This window comes from Dermochelys coriacea, chromosome 7, assembly GCF_009764565.3.
Source record: "Dermochelys coriacea isolate rDerCor1 chromosome 7, rDerCor1.pri.v4, whole genome shotgun sequence".
Lineage (NCBI taxonomy): Eukaryota > Metazoa > Chordata > Testudines > Dermochelyidae > Dermochelys > Dermochelys coriacea.
This window is the reverse complement of record NC_050074.1, coordinates 120,864,327-120,885,484: the sequence shown is the minus strand read 5'-3', so window position 1 is coordinate 120,885,484 and position 21,158 is coordinate 120,864,327.

Here is a 21,158-nt window from a genome sequence, read left to right as displayed (position 1 = left end):
GACTCCTGCTCCTTCTGATTTAGGAGAGCTTGAAGTGAAAAGGAGAATCTTAGGCTTTATTAAAACAAAAATAAAATTTGAGGACATCTGTCTTGGCCTGTAGCAGCCCCACCCCTCCCCTGCTAGAGGCGACGATGGCCTCTGCTGACCTCTGCCTGTGGGAGCAAGAGAAGAGAACAGCTAGAGGTGACCATGTGCTAGTAGTTGCATTGTCACTGGGGAGGTAGGGAGAGGATTTTGGTCCCTGGGGTGGCTCCTGTACAAGGCTCTGTACGAGGGCTGTAAACAGAACTGAGTGGAGGAAGGTAATGTTGCTTCATGGAGGATTTTGCTGTTTTAAAAATTGGTTTCATTCTAATTTGGAACAAAACTCAAACATTTCAAAATTCTCCGTGAAAGGGAACGGAGCCCCAGCCCCGGGACAGTCTGCCTGATGGGCAGCCCACTACCTGCGGAGCCCAGAAGCCAGGGGGTCCCAGCCAGTCCCCATGGCAGGCCGCTCTGGAGCAATGGATCCTAGAAGCTCTGCAGTCTCTGACTGAGACAGGCTGTCTGGTGGGCCTTCCTGGATCTATGCAGCCGGGAAGCCCTGGGGTCCTCAGCTCAGGAGCTGTCATCAACGGGGGATTCATGGCTTCCAAGCTCCCTGCCAGGTGAGCTGACGAAGAACTGGAAGCCCGGAGAGCTCCACTCCAGGGAAGCCCACCAGGGGAGCTGCTGAAGAGCCTGGGAGCTGAGGAGCGTGTGAGCTGGAGGCCCCAGCGTTTCCAGGTGCTTGGCTCCCCATCAGTCTGCCCGGCGAACTGCCGGGGAGCTAGGCAGATAAGCCAGCAGGAAACCAAGTAGGTTTTGACAACGTAGTCAAAACTGAACTGTCTCTGTGAAATATTTGGCTCTCGAAGAATAGGCATTCTCCACTGGAAAAATATTCAGCTGGGGAATTTCCAGACACCTGTAGCTGTAACTAGCCATAAGGGCTAGGAGAGAATTCCCCCTGGCTCAGGGGCAGTGTAGGGTTGATGTAAGTGTAACCCTTCTGCCAGGCTGAGTTGATAGCAGCAAGGGCCGGGTTCAGTACACAGGGGTTCCCTCTCATCAAAGCAAATGCAAAACTGGCTCAAGCCCCCACCCAGTGACCTGGGAAAATCTTACACACCCCTGGGTGCCTCAAAGAGGCAATACTTCCCCTCTCGCAAGCACAGAGTCTCGGTGTAGCAGAGAATCTTTAATAACATGAGGTAAACGACATCAGCATTAAATTGGGAAAACACCACAACTAGGGTTCATCAACCAAGGACCCACCCCAGCAAATTGGGCCATGTCCTTTCCCTCGGGTTCTTGAGTCCAACAACCCAAACGTCTCTTGAGTCCAGCAACCCAAAAATCACCCAAAGTCCAAAAAGTCCAACAACCCAAAAGACCAGCCCCAGAGTTCAAAAGTTCATCTGCAGTGTGTTACTCCCCAGTCTGGGTGAAAATGTGTGTGACGGGGTGGGGGGAAGAGGTAAGGGGCACCTTACATAATCTGAAGCTGACTGCCCCGCAGCTCCATAGGGCTTCACTCCAATCCACCCCATGAGCCACTCCGCTCCACAAGCAGCTCTCACCATCCCATGAACTGCTCCGCCAGCCAGTCTGCGAGCCTCTCCAGCCACCCTGAAAACTGTTATAGATCTTCAGGCTCCCCACCACTTAACACAGTGCTCAGTGATTTTAGCTCTTTAGCGATTTCAGCTTGTAGTAGCAGGAGCCTCAGTACTGGTACACCATAAGGCCAAAGTGAATTCAACTCAGCACCTGTAGCTAGACTCCTCATAGACCCAAAATTAGCTCTGATGTTCCACACTCAAGAGAGACAGAGGTGCAATTGAGGACCCAGACCCCTAACACCTATCTCTAGTCTCTCTCAGTTCACAGTTTTGGAACCCATGTCCCTTGCCTAGCGAGTGCTACTTAGTTGATGGCGAGTCCCTCCATCGTAACAAAAGGCCAAGTACAGTTCCACTGTGCTTGATTCACATAATCAGGATAATAACAATTTATTCTTCCTGCCCCTATAACAGAGACACTGGGGATCCCACAGCAACCGAAGTGACCATTTGGGCAGCTATGGGCTCATTCTAGGCGGGGTGGATGTGCCTATGCAAATGAGATCAGCCCTTAAAGTTCTTTTTCACAACTTGCCACACCTCACCACCAGATATCAGGGTGGAGCTCATCCTGACTCTGCTTACATAAGAATCCTGATACCGCACTTCCACATCAGTCCCAGTGTAGGGGCATGCTGGAGGCGGGGTTTAGAGTGGATCGCAGCAGGAGAGGTGCGTACCTTAGTGCTCAGTGCTATGGATATTCTGGGCCAGACAATAGTTAATGGGCAGTTGTGGGGAGGGCCTGTAAGGTAGATCAGTCCTGGGGGCTGCTCTAACTTACACCAGGGGCAGTTGTAGCCCTGCAGCAGCCCGGATTCAAAGTGATGCAAAGGGTGAGGCTCCTGTCACTGCACAGAATCTGCCCCGGTGCGTGGGTGTCTGTCTGCACTAGCCTCTGGATGATCAGGGCCCTGTGTAACTATACGGGAGGCAGAAGCCAAAGGCCAACACTCAGCCTTGTGCACGTATTGTGTCTAAGTTACACAATGGGGATTAATGCTGCCCCACAAGCTGAAGACTGGGAGCTGCTGTGTAGTGGAGAGATGATGGGACAATGGGTGCCGCAGGTCGGTAATGAGCTACAGACCCCTTGGATCGCTGGTTCGTATCTAGTCTGGGTTGTTAGGGACCAAAAGTCAGAATGCTCTAACGGTGGTTGTGCAGCCGGCGTGGCCCCAGTGCAAATCCTTGAGGAGAGGGTCTACAACCCACTAATGGGCTCTCTGGCTGGCGCTCTTGGCAGAGTGGTCTGGGAAGGACAGGGCCATGGGGGTTGATGCTTGTCCCTCCAGGTCAGAGTTGAGGGGCAGCGTGGGCTAAGCTTGCCTAGCTACTGCCTGTGCCGTACCTGGGCTGTGTTCAAGGGGTTCGATTCCTAGCGTTTCGCTTGGCACTTTTCGCTAGCAGTAAATTCACTTTGCAAAAGGCTGGGAAATGTTGGCTGTCTGCCACTTCCTACAGGCTGTGAAATCAAATGACTCCTCGCTGAAGGGAAGCGAAGGCACAAGTGTTCAAGTGGCTGCGACGTGCCTTTGCTCCTCACCTGTTCCAAGGTGGGTAACTCTGCAAATACAGGACAAAAGAAATGTAAGGGGGAAAAAAAAACCCCAGGAGGATGAAATCCATCTTTGCAAAGGGTTTAAAAGCTACAACAGCTGCAAAGAAAACTGTGTGTGTGTCTATTTGCGTATGTCTTTATCTCTGTGTTCAGAGCAGGTCAATCAGCTGAAAAAAAATTTGTGGATCAGAAGGGACAAAAATCATTGTTTATCTGAAGAATGTTGTTCGACTGCCTGTAGTACTGGCCAAATCACTAGAAAATAGATTCATCAGTGAATTAGTCACCCATTGATGGGAGTTTTAATACAGTATTTGTAAATATCAGATGGCCAGCTATAGTAGTGAGGATAGTGAACAGAAAGGTTAGTGCAAGAGATTATAACACGCCCTGAGTCTGTTCCTGTACTTTGTAGCTGTACCACATAAGGAGCTAGGTCTAGCCCTCTGTTTTTTATTTAGCTGTATCGCCTTGGAGTCTGCTGTGGTAAAAATGGCTCTGTATTACATTTCTTTGATCAACATATTGTGTCGGTTTTTTTCAGTTACATTTTGTTTTATTTAAAATAGAAACCCAAGCTACCAGACATGTAAAATGACTCTATTAGGAAGAACTTAGATTAGAATGCAGAAATATAACTTTTTAGAAAACTTTGATTCATTCCTAGCAGATGGAAACTGAGATTTCACTCCCCTTTCCTTTCCTTTCCTTTCCTTTCCTTTCCTTTCCTTTCCTTTCCTTTCCTTTCCTTTCTTTTCCTTTCCTTTCCTTTATCTTCCTGTTCTTCTGTCTCTCCTCCCCTGCCCCATCTTACATTTGATGGGGGAGGGGGTAGCTGGGGAAATTTCCATTTTAAAAAATGCAGGAATATGTGTCAGCTAGCTTCAGTGGAAGTTGCATCAAAAACAGTGTGAAAAGTTTTGTCCCATAGTGTTTTGCATGTTCTCTAGTGGTAGTTCTAACTCTAATCCTTCTTCAGAGAATGAGAGTCACGTGTGGAGATGTAGACGAAATAGTCATGTGCTTTTTAATAATAGTACTCAGCCCTTATAGACATGTAGATTTCAAAGTGCTTTGCGCAGATAGGGAAGAATTATCATTCCTGTTTCACAGATGGAGAAACTGAGGCACACCAAGGTTAAGTGATTTACCACAGTGGCCAAGTTGAGGTCAGAACCATGATTTCTAGACTTACAGGCGGGGGCTGGTCCATTGGGCCACTCTCCTCTGCAAGTATTTATAATGGAGCTGTACAAAACAGCCTAGACTGCACCACAGGGCACAATCCTGTCTTCGCTGGGGGGATAATAGATTCCGTGATTGGTTCTTCCATCTCCATTTTCTATGACTCTCTGAAATCTTTTCATATAGGACCAGAAACATCTTGCTACAAGAGCGTTAATGTGCTGTCACCGATCAATTCAGCTTTACAGAGACTTTATTTTGCGTGTCCAAGAGAAGATGGGCACCCAGGAAAGTTGAAGGCACCTGGTCTTTCCTAGGAAGTGTGAATTCCTAGCCTAATTTTCAGGAGTGCCGAGCACCCACAGATCCCACTGAAGTCAACAGCTGCTGACAGTGCTCAGCACCTTTGAAAATCCAGCTGCATTTCAATGTTCTTTCTCTTTCCCTGCTATGTTTGTCATTTAGGGCATGAAGAAAAACTAGTAATAATACCTGGCACATATACAGCACTCTTCATCAGTAGATCTGAGTGTTTTCCAAAGGAGGTCATTTGACAGATTGGGAAACTGAGGCACAGGGAGGGACGTGATTTGTCCAACATCACCGAGTAGGACTTGAACCCAGCTTCCCTGAGTCCCAGCCTAGTGTACTTCCTACTAGACAACACTGCTTTCCTTGTCAAAACCCTCAATGGGCTTTGGATCAGGTTGTTACTCCTTGTAGGCTGCACCTTCTGAACACTCTCTCAACTTCCTCCTCTCGGAGCAGTTAGGACTTCTCTCATTAGAGGGGCCATCAGCAGCTCCAGTGACTCTTGATCTCACACTAGGTTGCTGCTGCTGAACTCATTAAATAAAGTAAATACAGACAGGCAGGGCTTGTGACATCAGCTGCCGTGGCAGCAACACCATGTCTGCTGTAGGTAAAGCTCAGCCCCAGCGAGAGCTGTTCCAAAGGCTCTCAAGAACAGTTCTGCGGTGAGATGAAATATTTAAAAACGGTTTGGTTTGAAGCGAGATGGGGGCGCAGCAGCCTCTTTAATCTCTGCATAGTTCTAAGAGTCTGTGTGAATCATTGATGAGGAGGGTAGAGCTTTTGAAAAGTGCTGGCAGGCCGTTAAACCAGGCAATGGAGTCACTGAACAGAAACCCACATGGAAACTCTTAGCTGAAAAGGATTGGTGTGTTCTACATTCATTGCCCCACCATGCTCCAGCTTGCACTAGTGATCCTGCAAGGTATTGGGGGATTACTGGGATATTTATTAATAAAGGTAAAACTATTTAGGCTACTTGATTGCAGTCTATAAAAGGAAATATTAGACAACAGAGGGCTTTTTAATCTAACAGACAAAGACATAAAAATACAATGGCTAGAAATTGGAGTTACATCAATTCCAACTGGAAGTTTTTAACAGTGAAGGTAATTTAACCATTGGAATTACCCAGGGATGTGTCAAATTCTCGTTTACTTGTGGTCTTTAAATCAAGCCTGGAATTCGTCCCAAAATATGTCGTCCTTCAGCCATAAGGTGACAGGCTCACTGCAGGCATCACTGGGTGAAGTTCTTTGGCTTGTGTTATGCGAGAAAGCAGACTGGATAATCAAGGTCCCTTTTTGTTTTAAAATCTACTCATTTTCCCCATTCATTCTCCCTTTACGCTCTGTAACTTCACACTACAGATATAAGAGTCCATCCGCAACTCCCATGGGAGTAGTCCCACTGTGTTCATAAGCTACTCACGTAAGTGAGGGTTGCGGATCAGACCCTAAATGTTTAATGCTGCAGAAAATAACGTAGGATGACAGACACAGCGCTTTGTATGGGAAAACTGTATGATCTTGGAAATGTATTGTTAATTGTTCTGTTGGAGCAGTGGAAGCAAAGTACGAAAAGAGACAACTTTGGCCAAATTCTGCCTTGGGGGGCATCTGCCTTCACAGCTCCTGTTGGCCTCAATGCTTGCACCACATGCTTATTTGAAAGTGGCGTTTGGCCCTTGCTGAACATCCTGTTCTGTACATCTGACCCATCTGCAAAGATCTCACACTCGGTTTAACAGGTTGGCCAATTTTCCAGCTATTGCAATGACAGCATAATATCAGAAATTAACTTAAACTGTGTTTACATGGGAGATCTTTGCTGTGTGAGCAGAAGGATGGTCTTGTGGTTAAGACCCTGGATGTGCACTTGGGAGAGCTGGCTTCAATGCCACAGACACCCTGCGTGACCTTGGGCAACTTGCTTCATGTCTCTGGCTCTCATCTCTAATTATTAATATAAAATGAGGCCAGATCATCAACTGGTGTAAAGTGATGTAGCTCCATTGACTTCAATGTAGCTAATCTGTTTCTAGCCCCATATTTACATTGGTCACTTCCAAAGCATGATGCAAACATCACACAGACAGGAGAATAGCTTCTCTTGTGTGATAGAGGGAGCTGGACCTCATTCCTTGCATGGCGGGGAAGCAAATAACTCTTTCCTTTAGAAAGGCCACAGCTACCTGCCGCAGTGAAAGGCTACCCGGAAGGGAGTACAGACAACTGTGGAGAGGGAAAGACCCTTCTCTTTGCACCTTAGGAGGAAGTTGCTCGGGGGAGGTGAGGGGTGCTCCTAGATTGGGAGCTCTGAATTAGAACAGATGCTAGTGCTCTCAGGTGGGCTGAGCATGGAAACCAGGAGGCTGCCTAGTAGGAGTGGTTCTTCATTTGCTTTCCTTAAGAGCTTGCCTGAAGGGAGCTAAACATTTCTTTGCACCCTTGACATGACTGAGATCTTAGAAGCACTTGATCTCTCCATGGGATCTCAGTTGAGGGAAGCCACATTTTGCTTGGAACTACAGGCTGGGAAAGTTGGTTTGTTTGGCTGTAGAGGGACTAGGACTCTGTTAGCTAGCCTACATATCTTGTATCTTCTGAGCTGTGTGATAATTACCCTCTCCATATGGACTCCTGTGTCACAACCCACCATTACAATGCAACCACCTCTGAGGTGGAACGCAGCAGCTGATTGACACCGAATAGCAACATTACATAACATTTGAGAGCAGGAAATGAAGAAGACCCTTGCATCCACTAGAAAATCCTTATTCCAATTCACAAAAAGTACCTAATATAGAGTGAATATGTGTTGCCTTTTTGTCCTTAAGTTCATAGTGATTGAGCTGTTCCTTTTGGTTGCTGTAGCTTATTGTCTGAAACAAACCTTCAAGAAGCCCTTCCCAGAATTATCAGATATGTATGAATATATGTTTTCAGATATGTATGAATTGGAGTGTGTGTGTATGTGTAGTGTGTGAGAGGTCTAGGGAACACATAATAGGGAGCAATGAGTGCAGTGGGAAAGAACAAATGAATTCTGACATTGTAAGCGAAGATTAAACAGTGGAGAGAATGTGGCTTCAGTTGGCAGTCATTAGATTAACAGTTTGTATATTTTAAAAATCAGTTTAAAGTTGAGTTTATCATGCATGCCAAAAGCTTGGCTCTTCAAGGTGGCTGTAGCTGAAAGCAGTTGAAAGTCAAGAGAGATTAAGATAGTGCAGTGTGAAAATAGTGCATTAATGAGGAAGTTTTTTCCAGCCCTCGCAGAGACAGAGTAGTGTGGGGAAGATTTTTCCTGCCCACGATAGTCATAAACTCCATCCAACTAGTGCAGCGATGAGGCAGCAGTTACTCTATTTCCAGTGCCCTCTGCAAAAAGTGCAAGCTGAGAGAGGGCCACACCTGGACTCCTGCTTTTGGAAAGCCTCAGGATCCCTCTCCTGATAAATGTGCTTCCAGCTGCTTGGAGGTTTTTTCAGTTGAACAAACTTGCCTCCAGAGGACAGACACGGGAACTTAATTTCAGTTGTGCATTCTCTGTGCAGTCTTTGCTCACCTGGCTGAGCACTGAGTGAAGTCAATGGAACTGCAATGGCATGTGCTCGACCAGGTGAGTAAAAGGCTGCACAGTTGGGAATCCTTGGGCCAGATCCTCAGTTGGTGTAAGTCAGTGTAGCTTCACTGACTTCAATGAAGCTATATTTGCGTTTAGTCCTGCTGAGGATCTGGCCCTTAAGCAAATGACTCCCTTTGAAGTTAGAGGGAGGTGGATTTGCCTGGATAAGAACTTCAGGATTTGACTCTCGATGAACGTCCAGAGGTCCTGTAATACTGTCTATTCACTCACATTCCTCCTTCTTTAATTAGAGGGGCAGGCGAAGTTCAGGCTGTTATCAAAAGGGTGCACCAGTCAAAGTGACCATAAAGGGACCATTTTAAAGATGTATTAATGAGAAATAAAACTCCTCTCAGGGCAGGTTATTCCATTTTAGGGGTTTTTTCACCTTCCTCTGCAGCATGTAGGGATGCTGTCCTAAGACTTTGTAGAACTGGGTTCAATTCCCTGCTCCGGCACAGACTTCCTGGGTGTCTTTGGGCAAGTCACTTAGCTTCTCTGGGCCTCAGTTTCCCATCTGTACAATGGGAATCCGAGCACTTCAGAGGTGTTGTAAGGATAAATACATTAAAGATTGTGAGGGGCTTTGAGATCATCTGATGAAAAGCACTATGTAAATGCCAAGTATTATTATCATATGTTACCTCGCCAATCTCCCCTAGCCCTACCCTCTGGACTGGAGCAGTTACTTCAAAGTAATTCCATTGACATCTTGGACAGTAAACTCTTGAGGGTTGGGATTGTCTTTTTGTTATGCTTGTACAATGTTTAGCACCAGGAGGCCTTGATCCGTAACTCCTGCCTCCAGGGGCTACTGCAGTACAAATGAACAATTCACTTACTCGGGGTTTATACTGGTGTGACCGATCAGAATTTGGCCCATGGCTGGAATTGTGTTTGGATGTTCCAAGAAAAACCCTGACGCTTGGGGTGGGGCAGAATATCCTGCCTAGAGAAATGTCTAGAGTGCTTTTCTTTGCTACATGCAGTAGCAATCAGTAGTACATTCATCTTCCCTTTCTTTATCCGAGGTTATTCCAACCCTCTCCCCACACCACTTGGTGAGCTTGTGAAGGTGCACTCGGAGGGCAGCCATTGCAGAGGAGAGAGAGAAAATCTTGTGAAACTTGTTCAAAGAAGGGCAAACTTGAATTCATCCCAGAGGGGAAATTTGGAGCAATTTATATCATTCAGGAGGCCGATATGTCACTTTATTCTTTTCCTTTCAGTAGATCAGTGCCCTAGTCAGTGTGCTGCTTTCATGTAAAGCAGAGCAGCAGAATGGGTAGACAAATTGGAGTGAAGTTCAGAGAACAGCCACAAAAATAACTGATGGGATAGAAAGATAAAGGATGAAAGAACTAACCATGGCCTAGGGAAGACGAGGACTGTGTGTGTAGAGTGGGCAGCCTGGTAACCATCAAGAGAACATGCCAAATGTAGGGTTATAATGAAGAAGAAAAGGGTAAAATTAAGAAGGGAAAATGTAGGCAGAAGAGATTTGAAATCTTCCTGGGAGTGTGATCTTTACTAAATTGGAATAATCTCCCCAAGGAAGCGGCAGAAGCTCCATTGCTTGAGTTGTTTAAAAGTATACTGGACGAATGCGTAGAAAATACACTTTTAGAGTGTATTTCTGGCAAGCGAAGGATTAATGGTCTAATAGGTCCTCTTGCTCGCAACTGCCTATGGTTCTGACAGCAGCAGCTTCTTGTCATCAGGGATGCAGCTAAGATGATGGGAAAACCATAGCAGAAACTCTCATTAACATTGCACTGATCTTTCCAGAGTTAGCCATCTAGTTCCTGTGAGTCCCAATAAAGGGGAAAGCACCAGTGCAGAATGACAGCTGGGCTCGCGTGACCTGGCCTGGAGCCCTCAGTGGGCAAGGTTTCTTCCCATTCTAATTTCCACAAGATTCTGTGCAAAGGATTATTTTCATCCAGGGATCCATCACAACGTGGAAATCTGGGAGTCACGATCCAAGCCACACGGCAGAGCGGGGCTTTACTTGGCTGCAGTTCCATTCTTTCACCACTAGTTCCAGACATTGGCCAGTTCTAGCAGCTCTACTGTCCTGTCGCCCAATGCTGCACACGGGAGGATGCACAACACAATCACTCTGTCAGGGCCTGGGCTCTGCTCTAGCCGCTTATGTCCCCCTAATGGTGCAAAGCCCCGTCAGGATTCTCCCTGCAGAGGCAGCATCGAGTGGCTCCTCTGCTTTGGCTCTACAAGCAACCCCCTCCCGCACCCACCTGGTTCAAGCAGCATGGGGTGGGGAAGGGGACATGGCGGTGATGTCCCAATGCCCTGGCAACCTGTAGCTGTTGGAAAAGCCTCCTTGTCACTGTGGGAAGCTGGTGTTCATTAGACAAGCCTTCTTGCTGTTCAAAGTGTACCAGAGACACCAGACCAGACCCTGAATTGGGGACGCTTAAAGCCACTTTTGCCCCAATTCTGGTTTTGGTTCAAGTGTAGCCAGACAGGACCAGAGAATCTGACTTTCTGATTTTTGTCCAGTAATGATGAAGCAGTGGTTGTTTCCCCTACCCCTTTCTGGCCCTCTATTCTATACCATCTGGGATGCCTATAGCATACACGCAGTTATGATTCTGCTTTATCCAGGGTCTCACATGCTGGGGCGGCTATGTTGTCATAGCCTTCCACTGTCCTTTTCCCTTTGTACCTCTGCTGGCAAAACAGCATGGCAATAGATGAAACTTTAAATACATTAGACATGCATTTGCATTTGAAGGAGGGAAATAAAATATGCATGACTTGTCCTAATTCAGATTTGCCGTCTGGTTCCAGATTGCGTGTTTTTGCCCTCCTTTGACTGGAATCTGTCTTAAAAAAAAATAAACACCGTAGATAAAAAATAAATGGGGAAGGGGAAGCTGGTTTCCAGCGAAGGCCTTTTCTTCTGAGCCCAGGCACCCCTGGCTTTCTGAATTGCTTCTTGGGGGTGGGCCCACAGGCTATATCGCAGGAGCATGGGATCAGAAACCTATTGGGTACATCTGCCTGTAAATACTTCCTGATCTGAACCTGTGCACCCACAGTGCTGGAAGCTTGTCTGGCTCTGAAGGATGGTACTTACTGGGCTGGTCATGATCAGTTCACTTAATCAGCAATGCTCCTCTCCAGGTAGGTAGTGGAAATGTTCTCAGTTGAACTGAGACTGGACAACCTAGTGTAGAAAACTGGAAGGATAATGGGGAAGAAGTCCTTGCAGATCTCCAGTGTTAGCATCTATAGGTCTATACTTAGAGGTATCCCAGCCTTACTCCAAATGTTCTTGCAATAGCTAGGGTGCGTGAAACAGGAATTACAGCTTCTCACGAACTTAAGAGTGCCTATTAAAAAAAAAAGGCCATATTGAAAATCAATTTTCTCCTTGCTGGTCTGGAGCAATTTTGTAAGATATAACAAGATGAGCAATCTGATTCTGGCAGGGAAAAGAACAGATGCCGAGCTGTAATTTCCCTTATCAGAAAACACCATGGGGTCACTTTGTGTAATGGAGAGAAGAAGCTGTATCATTAAGGGGAGGCAGATAAACTTTGGAGTCCTAGGGGCCATAGGGACTGGTGTTCTCCAGCTGTTTTCTGACTCCCTGGGACTGCTGTCAGTGTCACATTCTAGACAAGCAGGTAGAGAGAGGAACGGGCTCTAAGAATGAGCTGGCCGCTGGCTTGCATCCACTTCCCACCCCGTTGAGGGCATTGTCACTGTAATGTACCTCGGCTCAATGACCTGTCATGAGCTGAGGTTGTGTTTTGATCATGGGAGCTCACATGTGCCTAATGGGCTGAGCCAGTGGTACATGAAGATATTAAGGCCATACCTGCACTGCCTATCTGTGTTGAAATGCTAACCCTGATCACTGCATGGCAACTGGAATCACAGTGGAGGTGATGGAAGGCAGCCCGGTATCCAGAAAGAAGAAGGTGCCTGTGTAAATTGTACATGGATAGTGCTATCAAATGAACCCACATAACAAACTTAGATGCATTTTCCAGGGTCCTTTAGCATCTGCCAAATCTGTACCCCATCTTGGATTCACTCATCATTCCCCCTGGTAGCTACTCGTGTCTCCAAAGCTTCTGTTCCAATTCAAACCAAGCAGTTAGTTAGACAGTGGCCTATGCAAATCCAAGATGTGTGCCACGTGTGCCCTTTGTAGTGGCAGCATTGTTGGCATCCAGACACCCTTGCCAAGTAGAACTTGTAACAAAGTGGGGATTTTCTGTAATATTTTTGGGAAACTTGTGTGTGCCTCAGTTTCTCCTGTATACTGCATAGTTACAAAGTGTGTGTGTGGGGGAGAGTCTGATTTCTGTCTGCAGAGGCTCAGAGATGCAGGTGTGAATGGCTCCTGGATGTCTCGGACTAAGTGGATCTTGGTCCCCATATTGCTGTGACCTCTGAAAAGACAATGGCAAATCCAATCACCGGGATATTGCTACCTAGCAACCCTGAGCCACATCGCCCCAGATGGAGAACAAAGAACTGGGCAGGGGTGGGGGGTGAGGTTGAAGTTAAGAGCTGGCCGCTGTAAGCAATGGAGGCGCATCTGACTGGGGACAAAGAGAGAGAGGTCAGAGGGACAGGGCTTTGGGCTCTGTGCTGACCGAGATGGATAGTATTGTAACTTTCCTTTCTCTAGGCTAACCAAGGACTTCCTATGCCATGTTCCAGTCGACTAACAAACTCTTCTGTTTGACCGTGCTGGCTGAGTGTCCCAGCAGTTGCTGACCGACAAGGTGTGCCACTCCCTAAGATTGTACATATCTCCCTCAGGGGTCTGCTTCACCGGAACTCGCTAAACGGAGCTCATGGTGTGAAGCAGGGGTGCTGAAGGACCAGATGTCCAGCTTGAGGCAGTGAAGCTGCATGGCTTGCCCTGGAGGGGAAGAGAGAGACCCCTAGGGGATCTGGCTCACTGAGGGGCTCCTCCTAGAGACTGGCCCAAAGTTGGGATCACAGCACTGATCTTGTGAGTCTGTGACAAATTGTCTCCCTTTCCGTCTGACGAGAGGTGATTTGACCACCACCAGATCCACCAGCAATTGGGTAGCACATGAGTTGTTTCCCCATCCGCAAAGCCCATGGAAGTGTGTACAAAACGTAACACAGCTGCATGAATGCTGGGGAGCCCCTTAAGTGTGTGTGTGTGGGGGGGGAAGGGAAATGAAAGATTTACAGAGAGAGTTGCTTGGGTAGCCTTTCTCCAGGGAGGAAGGTGGTTAGGGAAGCAGCCTGGGACTTGGGGGATTTGTGGGTTCAATCCTTGGGCCAGTCACTTAGAGTATATCTACACCGCAGCTGGGAGTGTGCCTCCCATCTAGAGGAGACAGGCATGTGCTAGCTCTGTTTGAGCTAGCGTGCTCAAAATAGCAGTGTGGAGGTTGCAGTGCAGGCAAGCTGCCCAAGCACAAACTGCCTGGGCCCCTGGGTCCGTACTCAGGTGGCTAGCTTGTGCTAGAATGTCCACACTGGTATTCTCAGGGTGCGAGTGCATTTCTGTCTACCTGGACTGGGAGGCACGCTACTAGCTGCAGTGGGATAATAGCACTGCCCTACCTCCCAGGGCTTTTGTGTGGATAAATGCACGAAAGATTGTGAGGTGCTCAGATACTATAGTAATCATAGGTCCCTCGTTGGATTGTTTCTTTGGTGGGTCAAACCTGCCATAACTGTAACACTGGTAATCAGGCTCCCTGCTGTGGGCCTTGCTTCAGAATTCCTCGCTCCACCCTTTCCCCTGATTAAAGACATCAAGGTTTGGCCCTGAGTTAGAAAACTGGCTCTCAGCAGTGCTGTCAAAGTCAACAGGATAAAAACGGATCATTTTCCCTCCAGTGTCCTCCATAGCTGCCATTAGCACTATGCCCCGCTCCTGAGGTCAGGCCACAACTGGCTATTAAAGCAAGCCAAAAGAATGAGCGGGAAGGAGGATGGTTATAAAAAAAATGAATCGGACTAGAAATGTTTTCTTGCCTTTAAGAAAGAAAGAAAGAAAGATCAATTCAAACAGTTTTGGTTGAGTTAAACGTTATACTGCAGTAGTGGGAATGTTGAATCAATATCCTCAGGTGAGTGAGTGAGAGCCAGCAAGTGAAATGTACTAGTAACAGAAAATGAAATAGACTAGTAAAAGAAAATGAAACTGACCGGTCTTGATTAAGTATTTACACTCTGAACTTCTCTCATCTTGGATAAGCCTCATAAATGGTATAAAGTAAACTGGATTTCCTTAAGCTCTTTCATTTTTAATAATGGAAGGGATTTACTATGCATGGCATTTTGTGTGTGTGTTAATATTTAATATATGAGCTCAGTCTTGACAGCATCATTTTAAGTACAGAGAGGATTCAGAATTACGAGCCATGTAAGTGAAAGCAGAATAGGACCCTTAATAAGCTATCCCCACAAATTGCTTTTCCCATCAGAGTGAGCTTTGAGCTACTGAAACATCTCTACTCATTATTGGGAACTGATATAGATTCATAGATTCATAGATACTAAGGTCAGAAGGGACCATTCTGATCATCTAGTCCGACCTCCTGCACAGCGCAGGCCACAGAATCTCACCCACCCACTCCTACGAAAAACCTCACCCATGTCTGAGCTATTGAAGTCCTTAAATCATGGTTCAAAGACTTCAAGGAGCAGAGAAGCCTCCCTCAAGTCAACCATGCCCCATACTACAGAGGAAGGCGAAAAACCTCCAGGGCCTCTCCAATCTGCCCTGGAGGAAAATTCCTTCCCGACCCCAAATATGGCAATCAGCTAAACCCTGAGCATATGGGCAAGATTCACCAGCCAGATACCCAGGAAAGAATTTTCTATAGTTACTCAGATCCCATCCATCTAATATCCCATCTCAGGGGATTTGGCCTATTTACCCTGAATATTTAAAGATCAATTACTTACCAAAATCCCATTATCCCATCATACCATCTCCTCCATAAACTTATCGAGTAGAATCTTAAAACCAGATAGATCTTTTGCCCCCACTGCTTCCCTTGGAAGGCTATTCCAAAACTTCACTCCTCTGATGGTTAAAAACCTTTGTCTGATTTCAAGTCTAAACTTCCTGGTGGCCAGTTTATACCCATTTGTTCTTGTGTCCACATTGGTGCTGAGCTGAAATAATTCCTATATATATATATAAAAATATATAAAAGCTGGTAAACTTTTACTGGAGACTTATTACAGCTTTACTTTAAAACACTCTCTTCTCCCTCCCCTTCCTAACACATCGCACCAAGGGATAGATTTAATATGCAGTTTGAGGCTTCTGTGGAAACTCACACCTCCATAGCCTAGCAGCCTGGTCTGATAACTCCAGGAATCCAGACTTCATCAATTCTCATTTGTCTGCTCTCTCCCCGCTCCTGCTGCTGACATTATTTTTGACTTTCCATGAGAATGGAGCCAGTGAGTCTCTCATTCCCAATGAGGGCATATTTGCATGCTTGACTGGTCTTATGTTAAGACATTTGCCATAGTGGGGTTAAAGAGCAGATTTATATAACAGCACACATTACAGGTCATCAGTACGGTTTGAACTGCAGTTGATCAGAGAAAACTTAATGGAACCATATTCCGACAAGTATGTGGTTCTGTTAAAATTGAAATGATTTTCAAAATTGGGTTGATTTGCTAAAAAATCTATTCTGAAGAAAAACCAAAAACAACCAAATGTTCTGACACTGTCAGAGTCCCATTTTGACATTTTTGAACAAAATACGCAGATTTTTCATTTTGGAACAACTTTTCAGTTTGAAATTTTTAAAAGGTTGTAATATAATATAGAAAATAAAGGCAAAATCAAAATGAAACCCTTTCATGTGAAACAAAAATGTTTTGAATTTTCCTTCACATCAAATTTCAAAATTTTCAATTTTCATTCTGATTTGTAATGAAGCCAAATTTTGAAATCTCAAAATCTGTCATGAAATGGAACTTCTGTCCTTCACACAGCCCTGTTTTGCACCCTGGTGTTAAGGGCCATTGTAAATAGCTGAACCAAGAAGCAATTTCTCAGTATTTGTTCCTGCCAGCAAGCCCCTCCAGTAGACGGTGAAACTAAGTGCAAGGATTATGCATCCATTTATTTCCCTTTTACATCCAGTGGGGTGCATCGGCCTTCTTATAGTTCTTGATGCACTGGGGTGAATTTCACCCAGGAAGTCAATGCACAAGAACCATGCACACGCTCAAAGGAAATTGCTTTAAATATTTAACATTTAGGAAAATAGTAGGTAGTATTTGGCCAGCTCTAGTTACTAGAGAGCCCTGTATTGCCATGGCTACAGATGCCTGTCCTCTGTCTTAAACAAGATAACAACCAATAATCCAATGCTGTTTAACCTCTGGAGATGACAGCATGCTGGCATAAACAATGAGCCCTCCTGTTAAAGCAGAGGGATCAGAAGAGGCCAGTATAATTACTAGTCATGGAAATAAAAGGAGTGATCCTTCTTCTTCAAATGCCAAGTCACATGTATAATTAGCTGATAAACTACAAATGAATAATTATCCAGCACATGAAAGACTCCATGGAAGGGGAGATGTTAGTCTTGCTCAGTGTTTCCTCTCCTCTTTGGGAAGAGCACTGTGTAAATGGTGCATCTGATTAAGATTCCAGTTGTTCTGTTTTGGATGTTGTGATGAATGTCTGAGTTTCAACTCTAGCCTTGGGGTTCCCTGCTTTACATACCAGCCGATGAGCTTTATGTCTCTGAGCAGATCGACATCTGTTGTAAATTTTGTTGTTTCGCATTGCCTGGATCATATTCCCGCACTTGGTTTTCTGAGGAGTATGAAGCAAAAGTAAGGCATTTTCCACCACTCTGGAGACCTGGCACACTTGATCTGATAAAGGGGGAACTAGCACTATTGGCATGTGAATATCCACAAGATTTGAGTTCAGTTAGGTGACCTAAAGATTAGATGTTGATCCTCAGCTGGTGTAAATTGATGCTGTTCTATTGAGTTCAGTGAAGTGATGCAATTGAGCAGTTCTGGGTCCACTTGAAATGTAGGAAAGAAACAAAATAGAAAAGATCCCAAGCCTCCAAATTCAGATCTGGCTCCAAATACCCCTGAAGTTGAGGAGTGTTTAGATCAGGCACCAACAGTAGAAAAGTATTAACATATCTGAATATTTCAGATTCTTAATAAACTATTTGGTAAGTTTGGTGCTGCAAATGTCTAGAGGTCCTCTTTTGGTAGGTGGTTAATGTAATGATATATTTGCTTGCAGTATATTATTTAGTCACTACCTGGTGAACAAGGAAGCTTCAAGCTTTGCAGAAGCCTCTTTGTATGCTCTCACAGGTTTCAGAGTAGCAGCCGTGTTAGTCTGTATTCGCAAAAAGAAAAGGAGTACTTGTGGCACCTTAGAGACTAACAAATTTATTAGAGCATAAGCTTTCGTGAGCTACAGCTCACTTCATCGGATGCATTTGGTGGAAAAAACAGAGGAGAGATTTATATACACACACACAGAGAACATGAAACAATGGGTTTATCATACACACTGTAAGGAGAGTGATCACTTAAGATAAGCCATCACCAACAGCAGGGGGGGAAGGAGGAAAACCTTTCATGGTGACAAGCAGGTAGGCTAATTCCAGCAGTTAACAAGAATATCAGAGGAACAGTGGGGGGTGGGGTGGGAGGGAGAAATACCATGGGGAAATAGTTTTACTTTGTGTAATGACTCATCCATTCCCAGTCTCTATTCAAGCCTAAGTTAATTGTATCCAGTTTGCAAATTAATTCCAATTCAGCAGTCTCTCGTTGGAGTCTGTTTTTGAAGCTTTTTTGTTGAAGTATAGCCACTCTTAGGTCTGTGATCGAGTGACCAGAGAGATTGAAGTGTTCTCCAACTGGTTTTTGAATGTTATAATTCTTGACGTCTGATTTGTGTCCATTCATTCTTTTACGTAGAGACTGTCCAGTTTGGCCAATGTACATGGCAGAGGGGCATTGCTGGCACATGATGGCATATATCACATTGGTAGATGCGCAGGTGAACGAGCCTCTGATAGTGTGGCTGATGTGATTAGGCCCTATGATGGTATCCCCTGAATAGATATGTGGACAGAGTTGGCAACGGGCTTTGTTGCAAGGATAGGTTCCTGGGTTAGTGGTTCTGTTGTGTGGTGTGTGGTTGCTGGTGAGTATTTGCTTCAGATTGGGGGGCTGTCTGTAAGCAAGGACTGGTCTGTCTCCCAAGATCTGAGAGAGCGATGGCTCGTCCTTCAGGATAGGTTGTAGATCCTTGATGATGCGTTGGAGGGGTTTTAGTTGGGGGCTGAAGGTGATGGCTAGTGGCGTTCTGTTGTTTTCTTTGTTGGGCCTGTCCTGTAGTAGGTGACTTCTGGGTACTCTTCTGGCTCTGTCAATCTGTTTCTTCACTTCAGCAGGTGGGTACTGTAGTTGTAGGAATGCATGATAGAGATCTTGTAGGTGTTTGTCTCTGTCTGAGGGGTTGGAGCAAATGCGGTTATATCGTAGCGCTTGGCTGTAGACAATGGATCGAGTGGTATGATCTGGATGAAAGCTAGAGGCATGTAGGTAGGAATAGCGGTCAGTAGGTTTCCGATATAGGGTGGTGTTTATGTGACCATCGCTTATTAGCACCGTAGTGTCCAGGAAGTGGATCTCTTGTGTGGACTGGTCCAGGCTGAGGTTGATGGTGGGATGGAAATTGTTGAAATCATGGTGGAATTCCTCAAGAGCTTCTTTTCCATGGGTCCAGATGATGAAGATGTCATCAATGTAGCGCAAGTAGAGTAGGGGCATTAGGGAACGAGAGCTGAGGAAGCGTTGTTCTAAGTCAGCCATAAAAATGTTGGCATACTGTGGGGCCATGCGGGTACCCATCGCAGTGCCGCTGATTTGAAGGTATAAATTGTCACCAAATGTGAAATAGTTATGGGTCAGGACAAAGTCACAAAGTTCTGCCACCAGGTTAGCCGTGACAGTATCGGGGATACTGTTCCTGACGGCTTGTAGTCCATCTTTGTGTGGAATGTTGGTGTAGAGGGCTTCTACATCCATAGTGGCTAGGATGGTGTTTTTAGGAAGATCACCAATGGACTGTAGTTTCCTCAGGAAATCGGTGGTGTCTCGAAGATAGCTGGGAGTGCTGGTAACGAAGGGCCTGAGGAGGGAGTCTACATAGCCAGACAATCCTGCTGTCAGGGTGCCAATGCCTGAGATGATGGGGCGTCCAGGATTTCCAGGTTTATGGATCTTGGGTAGCAGATAGAATACCCCAGGTCCTGGCTCCAGGGGTGTGTCTGTGCGGATTTGTTCTTGTGCTTTTTCAGGGAGTTTCTTGAGCAAATGCTGTAGTTTCTTTTGGTAACTCTCAGTGGGATCAGAGGGTAATGGCTTGTAGAAAGTGGTGTTGGAGAGCTGCCTAGTAGCCTCTTGTTCATACTCTGACCTATTCATGATGACGACAGCACCTCCTTTGTCAGCCTTTTTGATTATGATGTCAGAGTTGTTTCTGAGGCTGTGGATGGCACTGTGTTCTGCATGGCTGAGGTTATGGGGTAAGCGATGCTGCTTTTCCACAATTTCAGCTCGTGCACGTCGGCGGAAGCAGTCTATGTAGAAATCCAGGCTGCTGTTTCGACCTTCAGGAGGAGTCCACCTAGAATCCTTCTTTTTGTAGTGTTGGCAGGAAGGTCTCTGTGGGTTAATATGTTGGTCAGAGGTGTGTTGGAAATATTCCTTGAGTCTGAGACGTCGAAAATAGGATTCTAGGTCACCACAGAACTGTATCATGTTCGTGGGGGTGGAGGGGCAAAAGGAGAGGCCCCGAGATAGGACAGATTCTTCCGCTGGGCTAAGAGTATAGTTGGATAGATTAACAATATTGCTGGGTGGGTTACGGGAACCATTGTTGTGGCCCCTTGTGGCATATAGTAGTTTAGATAGCTTAGTGTCCTTTTTCTTTTGTAGAGAATCAAAGTGTGTTTTGTAAATGGCTTGTCTAGTTTTTGTAAAGTCCAGCCACGAGGAAGTTTGTGTGGAAGGTTGGTTCTTTATGAGAGTATCCAGTTTTGAGAGCTCATTCTTAATCTTTCCCTGTTTGCTGTAGAGGATGTTGATCAGGTGGTTCCGCAGTTTCCTTGAGAGTGTGTGGCACAAGCTGTCAGCATAGTCTGTGTGGTATGTAGATTGTAATGGATTTTTTACCTTCAGTCCTTTCGGTATGATGTCCATCTGTTTGCATTTGGAGAGGAAGATGATGTCTGTCTGTATCTGTGCGAGTTTTTTCATGAAGTTGACAGATTTCCACTCTATACGGCTAAATTCAGTGCCTTGCATAATCACAGGTTTCAGAGTAGCAGCCGTGTTAGTCTGTATTCGCAAAAAGAAAAGGAGTACTTGTGGCACCTTAGAGACTAACAAATTTATTAGAGCATAAGCTTTCGTGAGCTACAGCTCACTTCATCGGATGCATTTGGTGGAAAAAACAGAGGAGAGATTTATATACACACACACAGAGAACATGAAACAATGGGTTTATCATACACACTGTAAGGAGAGTGATCACTTAAGATAAGCCATCACCAACAGCAGGGGGGGGAAGGAGGAAAACCTTTCATGGTGACAAGCAGGTAGGCTAATTCCAGCAGTTAACAAGAATATCAGAGGAACAGTGGGGGGTGGGGTGGGAGGGAGAAATACCATGGGGAAATAGTTTTACTTTGTGTAATGACTCATCCATTCCCAGTCTCTATTCAAGCCTAAGTTAATTGTATCCAGTTTGCAAATTAATT